The sequence below is a fragment of the Vicia villosa genome, linkage group LG7, assembly GCF_029867415.1.
Source record: "Vicia villosa cultivar HV-30 ecotype Madison, WI linkage group LG7, Vvil1.0, whole genome shotgun sequence".
Classification (NCBI taxonomy): domain Eukaryota; kingdom Viridiplantae; phylum Streptophyta; class Magnoliopsida; order Fabales; family Fabaceae; genus Vicia; species Vicia villosa.
Window position 1 is genome coordinate 10,636,219 of NC_081186.1, and position 14,943 is coordinate 10,651,161.

General features: G+C 33.3%; 1 long non-coding RNA gene across 1 annotated transcript; it reads right to left on the minus strand.

The window, feature by feature from the left end:
• Window positions 1-938: 938 nt before the first annotated feature.
• On the minus strand, window positions 939-12,928 carry LOC131620310 (uncharacterized). The gene is made up of 3 exons (XR_009289072.1): window positions 12,712-12,928; window positions 1,997-7,981; window positions 939-1,878 (listed from the first exon to the last, which is right to left on the minus strand). It is a non-coding gene; the product is annotated as an uncharacterized LOC131620310 (long non-coding RNA).
• Between the last annotated feature and the right edge of the window lie 2,015 nt (window positions 12,929-14,943).

Here is a 14,943-nt window from a genome sequence, read left to right on the forward strand (position 1 = left end):
CCCAGAGTTGACGATTATCCTTTGTTCAATCCAGAGTTGACGCAATCTTCCTCATTGGAGTTGACACCATTTCTTCCTCAGTGGATCCTATCTCTCATAAGGCAAATTTTCAGGTTCACTTGGTATTTAATCTTCTTCTACCTTGAATGCTCGAAAGGCTAGTGCCTATCTCACCTTCAGGTTTAAGATGATTAAATAGGGGCAGCTGTTGCACCCCAAAATTTGCCCATCTAATTATTCTTAATTGGCTTACATATCTCATTCATTTTTTTGCATTTTAGGTCACCTAACACATCATTGCATTCATAATCCAAAACACATGGGATCAGGGATCGATTGGTGAACTAACTGGAGCTCACAAAGTTTTGGCATGAGCTTATTCATTCAAAAAAAGAAGCTTAGCATTTGATCAGAAGATGATAATTAATTCAGCCTCTCAAAGAACACTTGATCATATGACTTTGATATTGGCCTCATAAGTTTGGTTTAGAACGTTGAGTCATTTGGATTGTTCGCTTATGTTGTAAACCATTGGTTTGAGTGGATTTATTCTACTACATGAATGGATTCATTTAGGTGGTCCCTTTCATTATGAGTTATTGGACTAGCCTACATAAGGGGTTGATCTTATCTCAAGTTCAGGCGTGGATGTTTGGAAGCTCATCCGATTCCAACAAAAGAAGAATTTCACTTTTTATTCAAAGGGATACAAACTCATATTCAATCTCAAATTAAAAGTCTCTATGTCAAATTAAATGTCTACATTCAATCCCTAATTATGTACATCATCAAATCCATTACAGAAAAAAGGCATTACAAATAATAATATTGCTTTGGCCAAAGTCCAATGGAATCTTGAAGGCTTGTTCCCTGTTCCGATTTTCCAGCTCATATTTCAGTCTCCTCTTCTTCTCCATCACATCGAACCAACCTGCGTAATCAAGTGCATATCAATCCAAGGAGATTATATTATCAAGTCATATATTCAAATTCAATTCATCACTTCTTACTAATCATCATTCATTCAAATTCAAGCTATATAACAAAACCAAAACTTCTAACTGACCAAAAACCAAACAGCTCCATACATTCAAATTAGCACCTACAAAGTCTAACTCAATTCAAACCAGCAGCCCTGCATAAACCAACAGGAACCCATCCTAACAGCCTAATCATTCATTTACCAATTAGTTGCATAAAACTCCCAGCCACATCATATCATACATAAACATCATAACTAACTTAACAACCCTCTAACTAACCCCTTTCTATTTTCTCTAACAGAATTAACAACCATTCAACATTTTCCTAACTGTCATACCTCTTAACAGAACCCACACTAACAATTTCCTATCCTTGTAACTAACCTATAACCACCTAACTACCAAAACAGAATTATCTAACAAACTTTTAACCAATCTAACTGACTCCTAACAGAAAAAAGATCAGAGTTTGAGAACAAACCTTCAGAGAATCAAGATCCTTCATCTCTATATAACCAAGACCTCCATCATTCTTCAGGTTTTCACTCTGTTTTCCATTGTTGCCACCTCATAACTCTTCACTCTTCATCATCCTCACTCTATCTTCATTCTTCATCTCTCTCTCTCCACTTCACACCATTTCCATCTTCATCATTCATCAAAGTTCAACTCTCCACCAATTCTTCAATCTTCACTCTCTCGGACTCCACCATTTTTCCCATCATCTTCACCTTCTCTCAATCTTCAATCTTCAAATAACCCTCTCTCTCTCTGAACCATTCATCATCTCCATTGATCAAAGCTCTCCATAATCTTCTTTAACCTTCCTCTTCCAATCTTCAATAACCATCCATAAACCTCGCTCTCTTCCTCACCTTTGCGTCATCATCTTCATCTGCAAAGTCAGAACAACAACAATCACAACCTCACGCAGTCACGACGATGGTTTACGCAGAAGAACAAATCTGAAAAAAGAAAGAGGAATGAATGAATAAGGGTTGAAGCGAGTATACCTGATTTCTCGAAAGGCTTCGCCGGATTTCATATTCAATCACATCGAAGAGGGGGAATCAGAGAAGAACTGGAGTCCTCCGTCGCGGTGAATTCATTTCGCCGTTTGATAAAAGGAGATGAACAAAGAGGTAGGAGGCGAAGGAGAGCAATGCGAAGAGATGTGATGAGAGGAGGATGTGGCCGGAAATTTCACGACGGCGCGGTGAGTTTGTTCCGATCAGAGAAGGCTAACGCTGCCGCCGCCGATTTTCGTTGTGAAGAGAGGGGAAAAAGAGGAGAAGTAAGCTCAAAGGTCAGAATTCTGAAAACCCTAATTCCTCTTCTCATTTTTTTATTTTCTTAGTTTTAATTTAATTTATTCTTTATTGAAACGAAAATCTGAATAATAATAATAATAATAATTGGATCAAACAATAAACCTTGGGCCATTGCTATTCTACACCCCTTGCTCAGCCCATGTTGCATCTGTTTGTGCCAACAAAAAAAACTATACAAAAACTCTGTTTGGGCCAGAACCACTGGGCCCTGTGCCTTGCTCATCACACCTCTATTCTCAGTTCACGCCCCCTGTTTGCATTTCATTTTAAATTCCATTAGTTTCTTTTGCCATTTCTTTTTTGTAGTAAAAACACTAATTTTCTCCTATTATTTTAGACTTTAGTACATAATTTTGACATATAAAAAATAAACATAAAAATATTAGTTCTTAGGCTATTTGTTTTTTAGTCTTTTTACTTGACTTGTAATTCAATTTCTCTCATAAAAATCAATATAAAAATAGTAGTATTTTACTTCACTTTTGTACTATATTTTTTTGGCTTGTTGCTTCATGCTTGTGTATAATTTGGTACCATTATATCATTCTCAATTTTGCTCATGTATCTTACTTATGACTTCTAATTGTGATCTTTATTTTCATATTCTTTTATCCCTAACCTTAGGTAGAAACCATGATAACATTAGGTAGAAATTCCCTTCATACTTAGGCTAGTTTCTTTTCCTTTTCAACTTTAAAACATCTAATAAATATCAAAATAAAATCCCTTTAAAAAATACAAAGAAAACACTTAATAAAACATTAATAAAAAAGTGAAAATCATTAAAAAGGGAATGGAAGCTTGAATCTCCCTTGCTTTAGGGAATCATTCGAGTGCTTGGATCTCCCTTGCTTTAGGGAACCATTCGAGCGTAAGTTCCCAATTTCTAAAAAACACAAACCAAAGAGCAACTCGAGTCTCCCTTGCTTTAGGGTGCCACTTGAACGCTCAAACTCTTTTCTCTATCTCGCCTCTGAGGCATTCTTTAATCGGACACGTTATTTCCGCTCCATTCCCAGCTTAAGACTCCAGAGGTCGAGCAGCGGAGTGCGAATGTAACTTCATCCACTAAAAAACACAAAAACAAACAAAAACTAAAGAGCCGAACTACGGCGCTCTGATTCCTGAAAAGGATACGTAGGCATTGGGTCGCGGGGCCTAAGCGAGCACAACTATTTAAAACCTTATTTTCCCCGTGTTTCTTTTCTTTCATTTGCATGCATTCCCTTAGTAATTAAGCTTTAGATTTATACACCCTTTAGATAGAAACAAACATAGGTGGATACCATCGAGTACGATGGGCGTGAGGGGTGCTAGCACCTTCCCCTTGCGTAACCGACTCCCGTACCTTGATCTCTGGTCGAAAGACCTCGTTCTTATTCATCTTAGGTTTTCTGATATTCCTTTCCCTCTTTGGGATAAATATATTGGTGGCGACTCTGTTTCATCATTTCACGAGCGTGCGACAACACCCGTGTTGGCCCTCTGTCCATGTGGTTTTTCAATATTTTCCCCAGACTTCCTGACACGGGCCGTGTCAGGTGACACGGGTACCCGTGTCAGACCACTGCTTTGCACTCTTTCAATATTTTCTCCTGCTTCCTGACACGGGCCGTGTCAGGTAACACTGGCACCCGTGTCAGGCCACTGTATGCGCCAAATCTTCATTTTCAACTTCGATTCGCATTTGTTTGGCTCTGGATTCTTCTTATGGTCTTCATCGCTTAAACCTGAAACATAATTACTACCGAAACAAGCATCAAAGCATCTTAAAAACCATGAGATCTTAACATCAAAACAAAACACACTACTTAAACGAAACATTCAAAATAAGAAAGAAAACTATAAAAGATAGACAATTGTGTTACCGAATTGACAAGATTTACGCCGAGAGATTGATGAAAACACAATACAAATGGTGACCGATCATTATTCTGAATGCTCAGACTCTAAAAAGGATGCAGCTGATTGAAAAGGTGACCACTCCTTCAAAAATGTTTCCAGATATTCTGACTAGAAGAACTCCTGTTGTGAGTTTCTCTCACATGTTTGAAGAGGAGCTAGACAAATCTGTTAAACATTATCTGAAGTCGTGTGTCAAAGCTCAAACTTCTGTTGATCCTGCTTGGATTCGTGGAAGGACTCTTCCATCTCTGGATGAGTTAAGAAAGAAGGAAAAGAAGAAGAAAGAGAAGAAGCTGAAGAGAAAGGCCACAAAAGAAGGACCTGATTCTAAGAAAGCAAAGAAACAGAAGAAACCTAAAGAGTCTCTCAAAATACCCAAAACTGAAGAACAGTTTGCGAAGCTCATTCATGATATTTACCATGCTGATCCTTCTAACCATCCCCCTCAGAAAAAGCCTCCTCCTTCTGAAATTCCATCCTCTTCCAAAACCACAAAAAGAAACCGTCCCCTTTCTTCTACCCCTGCTTTATTCTCAAGAGAATCTAAACCATATAGTCTTCTTTACCCTGATTATCAATTCACCTTCAATCCTTCTGAACCCTCTATCGATTCTTGTTATGACTTGATTAACTATAAATTCAGAACAAGGTTAGATACTCTGAGAGCTGCTTATGACTCTGAGATTGATCTTGTTGTTGTTAATAGGTTGTGGAAGATTTTTAAGAAGAATATTCAGACTGATCTTCTGAATATGCAAAAGAGATGTTTAGTTGTAGCTCCTGGATCTTCTGGTTACTCCTTGGAGTTAGATGATGGTAAGTACTATCATCCCATCAAGAGCTGGAAATCTCTTGAAGAGAAGGAATTTGTTGATGAGCTTGAAGAAGTTCATCCTTTGGCTATGGTTGTGTGGAAGCCTCAACTCCATGTTCTGACTGGCGACTTTCAATTCTTATTCAACTGGTTAAGGGAGAATCCCTCTGCTAAGGCACCAAATATGGTATATCCAGAAGTTGAATACCCATCAGAACCTGCTGCTCCTACACCTCCTTAGAACTTGGCTGAAATTCTTCTGGCTTTAGAGAATCCAGATTCTGAAATCCATTCTCCTGTGTTTGCTAAAGATGCTTCTGAGGCAGAAGCTGATGCAGAGACTCAAGATGCTGAGAATCATCCTGATATACAATCTCCTATTAAGGAAATTCAAGCTGATGTTCTCATGGTCGATGCTGCTGCTGAGACTCCTCTTCTGGACAATAACTTTGATGCTTCTTCTGCTGGACCTTTTGTTCTGATGAACACCATGAAGGCTCTTCAACATAATCAAGCTGATCTTGCTTCTCGTCTGGACAAGCATGAGGAAACTCACAATGAGTTCAGATCTTTTATAAAGACCCAGACAAAAAGCACTGCTGAGATTCAAAACCTTCTGGCCAAGATGGCTTCTAAGCTAGGCTAGTCGTAGTGTGTCTTGGTCTTAGATGTTTTCTTGTTTCTTGCATCTGTTTCTTGCATCTGCTTCTATTCCTCTTATACTTCTGATATTTTGTTAATCAAAGAAATATTATCTTCTTCACTTTCTGTTTCTTTTATCATCTGAATCTTTTAATGCTTTTTGATGTTATGACAAAAAGGGGGAGAAACATGATAATTGATCTGATTTATATTATCAGTCGCTGGGATTAAGTCTCAACATTCCTAACATTATTTGCAAGTTCTATGTTTGTAAGATTTTTTGCAGGATTGAAGATATTCTGAAAAAGCTCAACATGAGAAGCAAATACATGGGAAAAGCAATTCTATAAAGAAGCATGTTCTTGGAAAATTGAAGCAAGCTTAGTGCTGTGAAGCTTCAAGATCAGAAGCAAGAAGAAGAATGTTCTGATAGTCATTCGTAGAATGCTCTGATGTTCTCGTTAGAGAATATGCTCTGATACATTTTCTTCATCTTAAATGCTCTGATAAATGCTATTCATTAAGAATGCTCTGATACATGATAGTTATCAAGAATGTTCTGATACATTCATGTTCTGATATTTTTTTTGTCTAGTATGTTTCTAAAACATTTCAGGATGTAAAGATGCTCTGATGATGCTCTGATACATTCAAGAATGTTCTGATTCAATCAAGCATGCTATGACAACAAAGAAGAAATTCAAAGCTTTGAAGCTGTCCTATGGAAGCAAGAAGCAAAAGCTCTGAATATTCTGAAGTTCTAGGCGAAGTGAAAGTCTCTACTGAAATGAAAAATACTCAGGGAAGTCTTTTATTTATAAATTCTTCTAGTATTTATTTCAGGGGGAGATTGTTAATCTCAGGGGGAGACATATTCACACACTCTGATTATGTGTTTTATGTTATATCTGTGTAATTGTCTTTTGTCATCTGATATTCTGATTGCAAATTCATATCAATTATATATGTTTTTATCATCATCAAAAAGGGGGAGATTGTTAGAACAAGATTTGTTCTGATCAATATTCTTGTTTTGATGATAACAATGTATATGAATTTTGTATAAGACAATGTGGCACTCTAATCCTATGCATTTTCCATTTCAGGAAATATATAAGGAGTATGCACAATTCAGCGCTAAGAAGCACTGACTCAAAAGGTTCAGGATTGCAACATCAGAACATGCTCTCGCAAGACATCAAAAGATGGTCAAGCAGAATCAGAACATGGTCTATGAAGCATCAGAAGAACTTGAGATCAGAAGCAGAAGCACTGAAGTTCTTATGGTATCACGCTAAAGCACTTCAAAGTTAGAAGATAAGAAGATGCTCTGCACCAAGCTGTAACTCTGATTCTGATTATTCAAACGTTGTATTCACAAAATTTGAGATCAGAAGTTAGTACTAGATGACAGGCTATGAAGTCTAATCTCTGACTGACAAAAGGAACGTTAGAAGCTACAAAAGGCAAAGTTAGTAAAAGCAGAGAAAAGCATGGCTCGAGGTAGTTGACAAAACAATGAAAACATTAAATGCAAAGCTGTCCAGTCACGCAACGCATTAAATGCATTTCAACAATCATCTTCTCAAACACCTATAAATATGAAGTTCTTATCAGAAGCAAAAAACAACTCTTGCAAGAATACCAAAACGCTGCTGAAATCAATACTTACGAACTTCATCTTCAACCTCACAAACTATTGTAATATTTAGTGAGTGTTAAGCTTAGAACTTAAGAGAAATATCACAGTTGTGATTATAGCTTTCTAAGAAGCAATTCATACTCTTGTAAACATTTATTTTACATTGATTTGTAAAAGGTTCCTAGAGTGATCAGTGATGAGATCAGTAGACTCTAGAAGACTTAGAAGTTTCTAAGTATTGATTTCCTAGAGTGATCAAGGTGTGATCAGTATACTCTAGAAGACTTAGAGTGTTTCTAAGTGGATAACCATTGTAATCAAGATTGATTAGTGGATTAAAACCTCAGTTGAGGTAAATCACTCTAAGGGGGTGGACTGGAGTAGTTTCGTTAACAACGAACCAGGATAAAAATATTGTGTACATTGTTTTTATCTTAAGAGTTTTTAAAGTTACACTTATTCAAACCCCCCTTTCTAAGTGTTTTTCTATCATTCATCTTCTTTTTCTTCTCTCTCCTCTTTCTTCATCTTCTTTCTCCTCTTTCTTCATCTTCTTTCTCCTTCTTCCTTGTCTTTCTTCCTCTTCTCTCTGTAATGTTGTTTGAATTTTTTTCCGAAAATTATATCTTCTTCCCCTTCTTTCTTCGTTTTCTCGTAATATTGTCTGAAAAAATTGATATTAATTGTAACTTACATGTTATATCTGGTGGTATCATTATTGATTTGAAAAAATATTGAATGTGTAGGAACCCAACTTGAAACAAACATGAATGCCATGTCGAATCAGATATAAATTCAATTTTGAAAAAATTGGGATCAGCCGTAGCTTATATATTAGATCTAGTGGTATTGTTGTTGATTTGAACAAATTTTCGTATGTGCAGTAAACTAACTTGAATAAATAGAAAGCCATGTCAATCCACGTATAAATATGGTCTTTATTATGTAGTTCTCATATTATTTTCTTTTGAATATAACTGTTCCGTAGATCTTGAATAAAAATGATTCTGATCAAAGAAGTTTGTTTGATCAATATATTGTTTTTGTTATATCAACACATATTTGGTTTGTATTATATGTTGGGTCTGTCATCACCATCATCCCATGTATCAGCATCATCCCATGTATTATGTAAACTTTAATGAGGATTTCACATCATTGACAGATTGATAAAGATATTAAACAAATATGTATTTTGGATATTATAGCTTTAACTATAATATTTTGATTTATATTATATCAACACAAATTTGGTTTGTATTATATCAATACACGAAAAATATTGTGCTAATTTTGGCTTGCGTAGGAACCCAAGTTGACGCAAATTATGTTAATATCAGTACAAAGAAAAATATTGTGCTAATTTTGGTTTTAGTATTTGGTGTATATCAGTACATGATCTAACTATGCAAGGACATATTAAGCATGAAATTGAAGGAGGTTCTGAGGCTTGTATTTATATTCATTACTACAACATAATCTCAATCTTTCATGTATTTTTTTTTCACTGCATCATACAACATAATCCCAATCTTTCATGTATTTTTTTCGTCACTGCATCATACAAAAAGAAAAAGAAGATTGCAAAAAAAAATACATGAAAGATTAAATGGTTTGATAAATCAATCAATATTTTAAAATTAAATATTAATTAATGATCATCATTATTAATTTTTATTTATATATATTTTTAAAATAAATAAAAACATAATAGTTTATATTATTTTCTTAAAGACTCCATATCTTTAAATTTTTATTAATTTTAAAATTAAACAAATTTAATATTATTTTGAATTTTAGAAAATTTATTTTCTTGCTCTTCATATTTACGAAAAAAATCTATATATTTATTTTTTAGTAAGAAAAATTTATTCTAGATTTTTAATTTTTTTTAATATCTTTGATTTACTTTTAAGAGAAGTGCATGATTGTTTTCTAATCTTTCTTATTTTTTAATTAATTTAAATTAAATATTTAATACTAAAATTTTAATTAAACCTTTCTATTATCTATTTAAATATTTAATATCTCTGTCCCCGTATTTAAAAACAAATATAAAACATAGTATTTTATAAATTAAAGTTGAAGAATAATTGGTAGAATTTCATTAAAAAAAATCTCAAGTATTTATTATATTGGAGAAAGTTTAAATAGACAATTATCATCCCTAATCATTATACATATTCTATTAAAACACTACTTTTAATTTTAATATCTCTATTAAAAAAGAATTGAACATTTGCTTTTAAAAAATTAATTAAAAATAAATTACATTTAATGGTATTAGTATTATTTTCTACCTTTTATACTATATTGTCATTAACGTGTCGAAGTAATATTAAAAAGAATTGAACATTTGCTTTTAAAAAATTAATTTAAAATAAATGACATTTAATAATATTAGTATTATTTTGTACCTTTTATACTATATTGTCATTAAGGTGTTGAAGTAACATTATTGTTGCATTCAAATATCATACAACTCAAATTAATAATTTTTTTTGTTGAGATTTGAACAAAATAGTCTCTTTTGTTTGGATTACACGTGTATTATCAAATCAATTTCAAATAAAAACCCTCTTTTTTAATGCAATTCAAATCTATTCAATCATTTTCTACCTTAGAAAATTATTTTGTCATTATAAATTAGTCTTATTTTTTTTAAAATTATAAATCTATTAAATCTAAATTTTTGTATATATATAAACAATTCACAATTATTTTATGATCAACGAAACAAAATTATTATTATTATTATTTTATATATATATATATATATATATATATATATATATATATATACTAATTGTATAAATTATATAATAATAAATATTTTATCATTTAAATAAATTACATAACACAAATAATAATAAAATGACCTAACTCTTTGCCCAACATGACTTGAAATCCAACACTATCCCAATTGCAACTAATTTCCTTAAATTTTTTTTAATAACTATTCTATTTCTTATTAATTTATACTTATGTGAATAATATTTATATTATTTTTATACCACTCAACCTATTAATAAATCATTAGTTTTAAAAAATCTATATATAACCATTCTTTTATCCAATTATAATTTACTATATCATTTAGAATTTATTTATTTTTAATTTGTGTTATTTAACTTTTTTTTTCAACTTCTTTTTTTTTTTTTACATATTTCTTACTATTTTTTTGTCACAATTCGTCAAACCACGCCAGAATCTGTTCGAACGCACGTGTAACACACTTGTACCGTGTGAGTGCACGAATAGCCATATTTAAATTCGTGCAAACGAACAGGTTATTGTATTTTTTGTACAATTAAAAAAAAGTCAAAACAATGTATTAATCCAAACACGTACTAAATGTTTTGTTTTTTTATTTATATATTTTTTTCATGTTGATAAAGAGAAATTTTTTGAGAAAAACTTTATTTTAAGAGTGAAACTTTATCTTCAAATTTATCTCCATAATTAAAACAATTATTTTAATAAATTTATTATTTTTATTATATGAGTAGATAAAATGATCTAATTTTTTCTAGGATAAAAAGAAATACTATGGGATGAATTAGGGGTGGCAAAACGGGCCAAGTCCGTCGGGTCGGTCCGTTTGACCCGCCATTTTGGGCGGGCTGCGATAAGGTTTTTGGATCGGTACCTTAAGTTGGCCTGCCCCGCCTAACCCACTTAAAAAGCGGGTCGAGGCGGAGCGGGTTTTACCCGCGGACTTTTTGTTAAAAAAATAGTTTTTATTTAGAATTAAAACAACTTTAACTATAAAAACAACACTCTTCTCTTAGAATTATGTTGATTGAATTGTATTATAAATTATAATTGTAACGTTCTTTCTATAGCTTTCTAATACATGTGTTGATTGGAAAAGTTTGAAATAAAAGAATAGTTGTATAACATGCATAATTATTAAGTTGTTAATACATTAGCTCACATGTTTTCTTTAGAAATAGATGTTGATTTTAAGAAAAGGAGAAATTTGATGAGTTTATAAGTGTGACAAATTTTGGATTTAACTATTAAGGAATCGGTTAATATAAAAGTTAATATGAAGTAACTAGTGAGAAATTTAGGTGTTGATATTTTATGCACTATTATTTTATGCACCGTGATGTATTATGCGGTGTAATTGTTATCATTGTCTATCTTATGTAAATTTTTAATTAGATTTTTTAGTAATTAGTTTGTATATAGGATTAGAGTGATATGTATTCTTTCTTTATTTATTTTGATACGCTTTTTTATTGTGGTTGACTTTATTTCGTTATTTTTTTTGTTATAATTGATCTTTATTTGTTTTATTTTTTGAACTGTTTTGACTTAAGACATGTTGAAATTCTATTGTGCGTTGTTAAAAAAATATTTTAACGACCTTTTTGGTAATAGTCAATTTTTTTAAAATTATGTGGCAAATCAAATTGTAAAATAAAAATAAATAAAAAATTGGCAGGCCGCCAACTCGTTAGTAAACGGGGCGGGCATGAAATTTGAGCTCGAACGCCTAAGTAGGCCCGCTCCGCCCCATCCCGCTTTTAGACGGGCTTAAACGAGGCGGGTCTAAACAGGGTGGGCCGTCCGCTTTGCTACCCCGAGGATGAATTATGATAGTGATGGTATTTGGATAACAACTTGTATGATAAGTATACATAAAAATTAATTATTAATTATTTATATAATTGATGCATATATATAAAAAATACATCCTTCATATATATTTAAACGTGTTTATAAAAATATATGTTATTTTAGTTAAATTTCTAAGTTTTTTTTATTAAACGGTTTTATTGATCTAAATGTTTTTTCGGGTACCAGACATTTTTCTATATATTCAATTATTATTTTTTCACGTGTACTAGACATTTTTCTATACATATGCAATTATTATTTTTTCACGGGTACCAGATTTTTGTCTATACATTCAAGAAAAAATTTACGCGTACCAGACATTTTTCTATTAAAAAATATATATCTAAAACAAATACGGGTCTCGTACCCGAACCCGTGTGAACGCACGAGTTTGTTACTATTTGATAAATTAAATGAAATGATGAAAACAGGTACATAGAAAAAATGGGAAACGTGTCCTTGTAAAAAAAACTAACATTGAAAAATAGAAAGTTAATTAATTTTATTTTTACAATTAAAAATGAAAGACAATAATTATTTATGATATATTTAACCTAGAGCTTTTGCAAACATGCCACCCTTTTTCTCTCTCACAAACAACCTTTTTTAGAGCACAGTAAATAAACGTAAAAGAAAAACCAGGAGCATCTTCTTCTCTTACAACACAACATCACCATATCTATTCATACTCAAAGATTAAAAATAAATGAACAAATTCAACCATCAATTTCAATCTGAAAATAAAAAGAAATATTACAAACTTACACGCGTACGGAGACGGGCTGGTGCTTGGTGAGTGGATCTGGGTTTGTGTGGCTTGGAGGTCTGGATTGTGCGAAGGTCTGACGGAGGTTCCCATGGATTTTGGTTCGGAACAGTTATTGAGGAAAATTGTGTAACAGAATTTAACTGCATAGTAACTGAAAAGTAACAGAAAAGATAACAAGGATAACCAATGAAGGGCTATTATTGACTCATCTCATTTTGTGATAAAGTACATAATGAACACAAAAGAGTTATTTATACAATACTAACACGTGTATAGAAACAGAAGACTAATAATAGCCATTGGATCAAGTTAATCTCAGCCCTTTAGATCTCAATAGCCTCCCTCAAGCTGGGCATTATAAATGTCTATCATGCCAAGCTTGGAAATGAACTGTTGAATTTGGGAGCAGCCAATGCCTTGGTCAAAAAATCAGCTAGTTGTTCTTGAGAGGGAATGGGTAAGAGTCTAAGAACTCCTTGTTGAACCTTTTCTCTTACTAAATGGCAGTCAATGTCAAGGTGCTTAGTTCTCTCATGGAGGACAGGGTTAGAAGCAATGTGAATCGCACTTTGACTGTCGCAATAAAGGACCGGTTGTCGTGTGGAAGTGACTTGTAAATCTCTAAACAAATGTAAGATCCACTGTAATTCACAAGTTGCTGTGGAGAGAGCCCTGTATTCAGCCTCCGATGATGATCGCGAAATCGTTTGTTGCTTTTTGGCACGCCAGGAAATTAAGGATGAACCCAGAAAAAAGCAATAACCAGAGATCGATTTGCGAGAATCAATACATCCTGCCCAGTCAGAATCCGAATATCCCAAAAGTTGTACCTCAGAATTTCTAGGAAAGAGAACACCTCTGCCAGGATTGTGTTTGAGATATCTAATAACTCTACAAGTAACATTGTAATGAGTCAATGTTGGAGCATGAAGGAATTGACTTAACTGTTGAGTGGCAAATGTGATATCCGGTCGAGTTGTGTTGAGATATAACAACCTTCCAATTAACCTCCTGTATGCTGCTATGTCTTCATAAAGTTTTCCATTGTCTTGATGAAGTTTGATGGACGGATCAAGTGGAGTAGCTGCAGGTTTAGATCCCAGCAAACCAGAGTCATTTAGAAGATCTAGACAGTATTTCCTTTGAGAAATAGTAATTCCAGATTTGGAATGTGCCACTTCTAAACCCAAAAAATACTTGAGAACTCCTAAATTCTTGATTTTAAAATTGTGATCAAGAATTGTCTTGATCCTCTGAAATTCTGTAAGAGAGGTACCTGCTAATATCACATCATTAACATACACTAAAAGTGCAGTGAAATCGGTAGCAGTTTTTAATGTGAAAAGTGAATAATCAGCTGTGGACTGTGTATACCCTTCATGAAGCAACAGTGATGTTAACTTTTAATACCACTTTCTGCTTGATTGTTTGAGACCATAAATGCTTTTGAGTAATTTGCAAACCTGATTTGGTTTTGTGCAAGTAACTCCATCTGGTATGGTCATATAGACATCTTCTTGTAAATCTCCATGAAGAAACGCGTTATTAACATCCAATTGGTGGAGATGCAAATTATGTATTGATGCCAAAGCAAGTAACATCCTAACTGTAGTGAGTTTAGCAACAGGGCTGAAACTGTCAAAAAAATCCAGACCCTCTATCTGGTTGTAGCCTTTGGCTACTAAACGCGCCTTGTACCTCTCAATAGAACCATCGGCTTTATGTTTAATTTTGAAAACCCACCGGTTTCCTATGGGTTTGACATGAGGTGGTATGTCGACGAGAGTCCAAGTACCAAGCTTTTCAAGTGCTGCTAATTCATCTCTAATGGCTATTAACCAATGTACATACTTGCTATCTTCTTTGTAAGACTTAGGTTCAACATTATGTGTAAGGGATGCAGAAAAAACATGTTGGGCAGGAGACAGGTTAGAAAAGGAATGAAAAGCAGTAATGGGATATGGTGTACCTGAAGAAGATGATTCATTTGAATCATAGGAAGCATTGAACACATAGTCTGCCAAATAAGAAGGTGATTGCTTCTGGGGGGAAGGTTTAGCAGATTTTGATGTATTTTGTTTTATAGGTGCAGTAGGTTGTAGAGTGGATAAGTTGTCAAATGTTTGTGGTGTGGATGTGTGCAAAGGTACAGGGATAGTTGATGTGGAAGGGTCGACATCATTAGTAGGGTCTGTATGGTTAGGAACAGGGTCTGTATGGTTAGGAAC